This window comes from Carlito syrichta, unplaced genomic scaffold, assembly GCF_000164805.1.
Source record: "Carlito syrichta isolate Samal-C Ts95f unplaced genomic scaffold, Tarsius_syrichta-2.0.1 Scaffold289289, whole genome shotgun sequence".
Classification (NCBI taxonomy): Eukaryota; Metazoa; Chordata; class Mammalia; order Primates; family Tarsiidae; genus Carlito; species Carlito syrichta.
Window position 1 is genome coordinate 141,981 of NW_007233385.1, and position 6,000 is coordinate 147,980.

The window sequence follows — 6,000 nt, forward strand, 5'->3', positions numbered from 1 at the left end:
TTTTCTGTCTGTGTTTTTCTTCCTTGCCTTATTTTCTAGGACCTCCAATACTATTTTAAAAAGAAGTGGCAAGAGTCACTTTCTTTGTTCCTGAACATAGTGAGAACATCTTCAGTCTTAACCACTAAGTAAGATGTTTCCTGTAGGTTATCTGTAGGGGTTCTTTGTCGGGTTAAGGGAAGTTTCCTTCTATTCCTCATTTACTGAGAGTTTCTATCATTCATGGTTATTGAATTTTGTCAATATTTTTCTGCATCTATTGAGAGAATTATATAAACTTTCTTCTTTATTCTATTAATGCAGTGAATTACATTGATTGATGTTCTAATGTTAAAATAAACCTTACATTTCTGGGATCTATTTCCTGAAATATTATTTGTTTTATATATTGCTGGATTCAATTTTCTAATATTTTATTATGGATTTTTATGTTTATGTTTATGCATGATATTGGTTTGTAGTTTTCTTTTTTGTATTATCTTTGTTGAGTTTTGGTGTGAGGTTGAAGCTTGATTTAGGAAATGAACTGTGAATTTTTTTCTTTATTTTATAAAATAGTTAAGATTGGTATTGTTTTATTCTTAAATATTTGATGGAATTCACCAGTGATACCATCTAAGTGAGATATTTTCTCACATTATGAATTCAACTTTAATAGATATGTTATTCAAATTTTACACTTCTTGTGTAAATTTTGGCAAGTTTGTCTTTCCCATGGATGTAGGCTTGATGGAAGTGTGTGTGTGTGTGTGTGTGTGTGTGTGTGTATGTGTGTATGTATGTATGTGTGTACATGTGCATATGTTTGTATGTCTATGTATATGTGAATATGTATATATGTGTGTATGTGTCATAATGTGTGCATGTATATTATATATATGTATATGTGTGTTTATGTACAGGACAGGATGCCAAAAAAATGTATACACATTTTAAGAGATGTTATCTATGTATTACTTTTTGAAGTTAAACTAAGTGATAGTAGCAATATGTAGTATGATGTTTGCTCAACTGTGCTTCCACCATTTTCTTTTCTTTTCTTTTCTTTTTTTTTATGTGGAGTTTCACTTAGTCACCCAGGCTGGAGGGCACCACAACCTCGACCTCCTGGGCTCAGGCGATCCTTCTGCCTCAGCCTTCCAAGTAGCTGGAACTGCGGGTACATGCCACCACGCCCGCCTAATTTTTCTTGATTTATTGTAGAGATGAGGTCTCACCAAGTTGCCCAGACTGGTCTCGAACCCATGGGCTCAGGCAGTCCTCTAACCTCAGCCTCCCAAAGTACTGGGATTATAGGTGTGAGCCACTGCCTGCTTCCACCATTTTATTTGGTTGTGCTGCCTGTTGCATGGTAATAATAACATTCATTTGATTAACCCATCTTGTGAGTGAATGTCATACTTAAAATGTGTATGCATTTTTTTGTCACACCGTATATATGTGTATGTGTTTGTATGTATACATGTGTTTGTGTGTGCATGTGGATGTGTGTACACTTATGTGTGTGTGAACACAATATACATGTGTATAGGTGGAGGGAACTGTACAGCACTCACCACAGCCAGCTCATCAAGTCCAAGTGTGGTCACCTCAGGGCTCCCTGAGGTCCAGTGCCCTTCCCTCCTACTCAGTGCCAAAGTGTCCTATTTGTCAACTCCTCTCCCAGGCCCCCGGATCCTTCTACCTCCTGCCTCTGCCGTTAGGGGTCACTCATCATTTCAGGGCCACAGACTGTCTTCTGCACTGCTATGGGGTTAAAGGAAAAAGTCACAACATACTTCCCATACTTCCTATGGATTGGTAGTGCAGTGTTTGGCCACCTTTGTTTTTGACCTTTTTGGGGAAATTTTCAAACAGGTCAAAATAGGCAGAAGCATAAATGAGCCATCAGCCCACTTTTGGGAAGAGTCAAACCGTGATCAACATTGCCCTACCACCCTGCATCTACTGACTCAGAATGTTTTGAGATAAGTGCCACACATCATACCATTTTATCTACAAAATGGTCCATATGAATAAAAGATAAGGACTTCTGAAAACACATGACCACAATAACTATTACCACATCTAGCCAAGAAATGAGTCCTTTAATTTTTAACAAATTGCAAAAGTGACTAGTCAATTTTCACATTTTCCTTGTTGTCTTATACATTTTTTTAAAAGAACAGTAGGATAGACTTTATTCAAGGGGTGAGGGGTCCACCATAATGAGGTTTGCTGTTGAGGAGAAAGATTGGGCTCATATCCCATCTTATGCCTTAAAAAAAAATAACTAATTTGATAGAATTGGATCTGAGGAGCCTGGCTTCAGACCAGAACACTTTGTGTGATCTTTCAGGCCCAACCACAGGCTTTGCCAGCAGGCCCCATGGGAGAAATTGCCCTCCCGCTCCAGATGGTACTTTCTACTCTTAACCTCCCTCACACTCTCATCTCCAGTCCCCTGGGCCCATAAGAAGGCAGGAGCTTTTTGTTCAGTCTCCTTGGTAGTGAGATTATCCCCTTCTACATTCCCCCCCATCTGCCTGATGTCATCCCATGGGACAAATGGGCCACCAAGGAGCCAGTAGCTTTCCTTTTTTCACTTGCTTCTTGCCTGTGTATTGCAGTAAGTGAATCAAGGCCTGATGTCGACTTTCTACTTGACTGCAGTCCTCACCTCGACAGCAGTAGCTCAACAGGATCCACATAAAGTCCACTGACTGACATGCCATTTGTCTCCTCATTGGCAAGTTTCTCCTCCATCTCTGCATCCCCCTCCTGTGGTCTCTTGCCCTGTGGGGTTGCCTGCAGACTGGACATTGTGGCCTGCATCCCTGGAATGCTAGTTAACATGCTTCCAGGCCTGCCAGTCCCTGTCCATTGGTAGTCAACTCTAGAGACTTCACCGGATTCAGGTATGATTTTCGGTTTATGACCAGGCCACTTCATCTGTGGAACACGCATTGCTACCCGGAGGCACTTGAGATCAGGTGGTCTACTTTTCGATGCCAGCAGCCCTGGATGATCATGAATGTGGAGGGCAGTCTCTAGGAGAGTCCCCAGTGATCCCAGCCTCATGTAATTTCCTCCCCTTGTGGGTGGGCTAGATTTACTGATTCACAACAGAAGACAGTAAAAAAAAAAAAGTGATATGTCGTCACTTCTGAGATTAGGTTGCAAACGGATGGTGGCATCTGTCTTGGATGCATTCTCTCTCACTCACTTGCTTGGAGGGAAGCCAGTTGCCATGCTGTGAGCTGCCCTATGAAGAGGCACAGACAACAAGGAGCTGAGGGCAGCCCTTGGACAGGAGCCTGGGAACACTCGAGGTCCTCCTCTGTCCCGCAGCCCATCAGGAATGCAATCCTGTTAAAAGCCACATGGGGGTGCTTAAAGCAAATCTTCTCCTAGTTGAGTCTTCTTGTGAGACCACAACCCCAGCACTTTGCAGACTCCTGAGACACCTTGAGCAGGAGACCCAGCTTAGCTGGGCACACGTTCCTGATTCACAGAAACTGAGAGATAATGATTCTTTGTTATTTTATGCTGCTTATTTTGGAAGTTTTTTATTTTTTTGTGTAACAATAGATAACAAACAATGCACAACTAATAGACAATATGAATGAAAGTTTTATTAACTCTTTGGGTGTGCAAAGTAGTGATATTCTAATTATCTCTCCATCCTTTATTAGCTGAAATATATCTACAAGGAGAAGCTTCCCTTCAGTAACAATTTGATCATTTGAGGTATAGCTTGCATAGGAAAGGCAGGATAAATGCTTGATTCTCTTTACTTACTAGTTTATAAAATAATGAACTGTTTTCCTCTTGCAAAAGTGACTAGTGGGTTTTAAAGTGTAATTACAAATTCATGGATTTAAACTTTTTTTTAAGTTCCAGCTCATTAAAATTATTATCCTTATTGATAATCAGATCATCCTGTCTTTATCCAGTGGCAGCCTGATTTGACTGTTGAGTCCCTTTAACACTGCCCTTAAAGTCATTGACAGCTACTTTATTCTCTAGTATAAAAAGACATTCCAGGACCAATTTATACCTTCTTAAACCAGACTTGACAGCACTCACTTCTCTAACAAGCCCTTTGTACTCTTCAAGATAAATGGTATTTAGAGATCGCAACCTAGATATTAGGAGGGCTTGTGGCTACTGGATTAGTCACTGGTTTTAGACCTTGTCAGCGGACAGAACCAAGAAGTCGGTTTTTTAAGATAAGATACATTATGATTGCATGCTGATACTTTCTATTTAAATTCAGATCTGCATGGTTTTTGCTTAACCTTATTAATAATACATCTGCCTCTTCTCCATCCTACACCCAAAATTTTAATACCCAACATAATTATTCATTTGTTTTATCCTATAACACACACCTTATTCTCCGAATAACAGGACCAACACTACCATCAACAATATGACTACTGAACATAGTTCAAGATTATTTTTAGGTACTTTGAAAGCTCTTGGGTTGTATAGATATATAGACAAAGCTCTGTTTTGAAATTAATTGGAAAATGTTTATTGAAAATGATTAAAACTTTTTTTCATTTTTTTTAGTAAGGCTGTATATATATACATTCAAATGACTAAATTTAGAAATCTCTTGGAAGAGTTTCATAGGACTATATTATCAACTGATAATGCAAGTCAATTAGTTTCCGTTTTTCTTTTCTTTCTTTCTTTCTTTCTTTTTTTTTTTTGAATCAGGGTCTCACCCTATTGCCTGGGCTGAAGTACAGTGACACAATCATAGCTCTTCACAGCCTTGACTTCCTGGGGCTCAGGTGATCCTTCCGCCTCAGCCTCCCAAGTAGTTTGAGACTACAGGTGCACACCACTGCACTCAGCAAAGTTTTTGATTTTTTTGTAGAGATGAGGTCTCACTATGCTGCCCAGGCTGATCTCAAACTCCCTGGGCTCAAGCAATCCTCTTGCCTTGGCATCCTATAGTTGCTGGGATTACAGGCATGAGCCACAGCACCTGGTCAGTTTTGCGTTCAATTTTAAGAATTCCTCTTAAAATTTAATTTAACTGCGGCATTTCACAAATATCTACATGGTTCTAAAGTCAAATCTACAAACCAAGGCACATTCACCAAAGTCTAGCTTCTATTCCTATCCTTTTGCCCCATTTCCACCTTGTCCCCTATAAGGGACAATTTAATTTAAAATGAATTTTGTGGCTTAGCTTCCCATTTGTAAAAATACAAGCTGATGACTCCATTTAAAATATATAAATTTTCTCTACATACATAAACATGCTTTTTTTCCACTTTATCCTGGAGATAACAATATAATAGTATGTAGAAATATTTCTCCATCCTTTTTACAACAGCCCCATGCTCTGTGATGTGAACATCCTTCATTCAACCAAGGCCTTATGGATAGATGTTTGAATAGATTTTTAAGGCCATTGCCTCTCTACAGTACTGCAATGAATAGCCTCTGAAGTCTGTTTTTCATAGGTCTACACAGTTGTCTGAATAGATTTCTGAAGTCGGATCCCAAAGTATGAATGCAGAATTACTGAGTAATTTTGCTAGATATTGCCAAATCCCCACCAGGGTTTGTATCATCTTAGACATCAATTATCAATGAGTAATATCTGAGGCTGTCTTTTCTCTATATTGTTTATTTATTTATTTATTTATTTATTTATTTTTGAGTTGGAGTCTCACTCCGTCGCCCAGACTGGAGTGCATCTCAGTTACTTTTAATTTGTGCTTCCCTTTTTCTGGTTGTGTTGAGCATCTCTTCATATCTTCAGCGAGCCATTACTTCTCTTCCATGAGCTGTCTGCACACATATCTTATCAGTAGGCATCTTGCCCAATCCCCGGAGGAAGTGTCTCTGAAGGCTGGTAGTCCTGGGACAAAAGGACGGACGGACATAAGCACTCTCAGCACAGTGCTTCCGTAGGGGGTTAGGGAACCCTATCTCAGTGTCTCCTGGGTGCTGGTTAAACTTCCTAGGCCCACTTTAGACAGATTGCTGTAAACC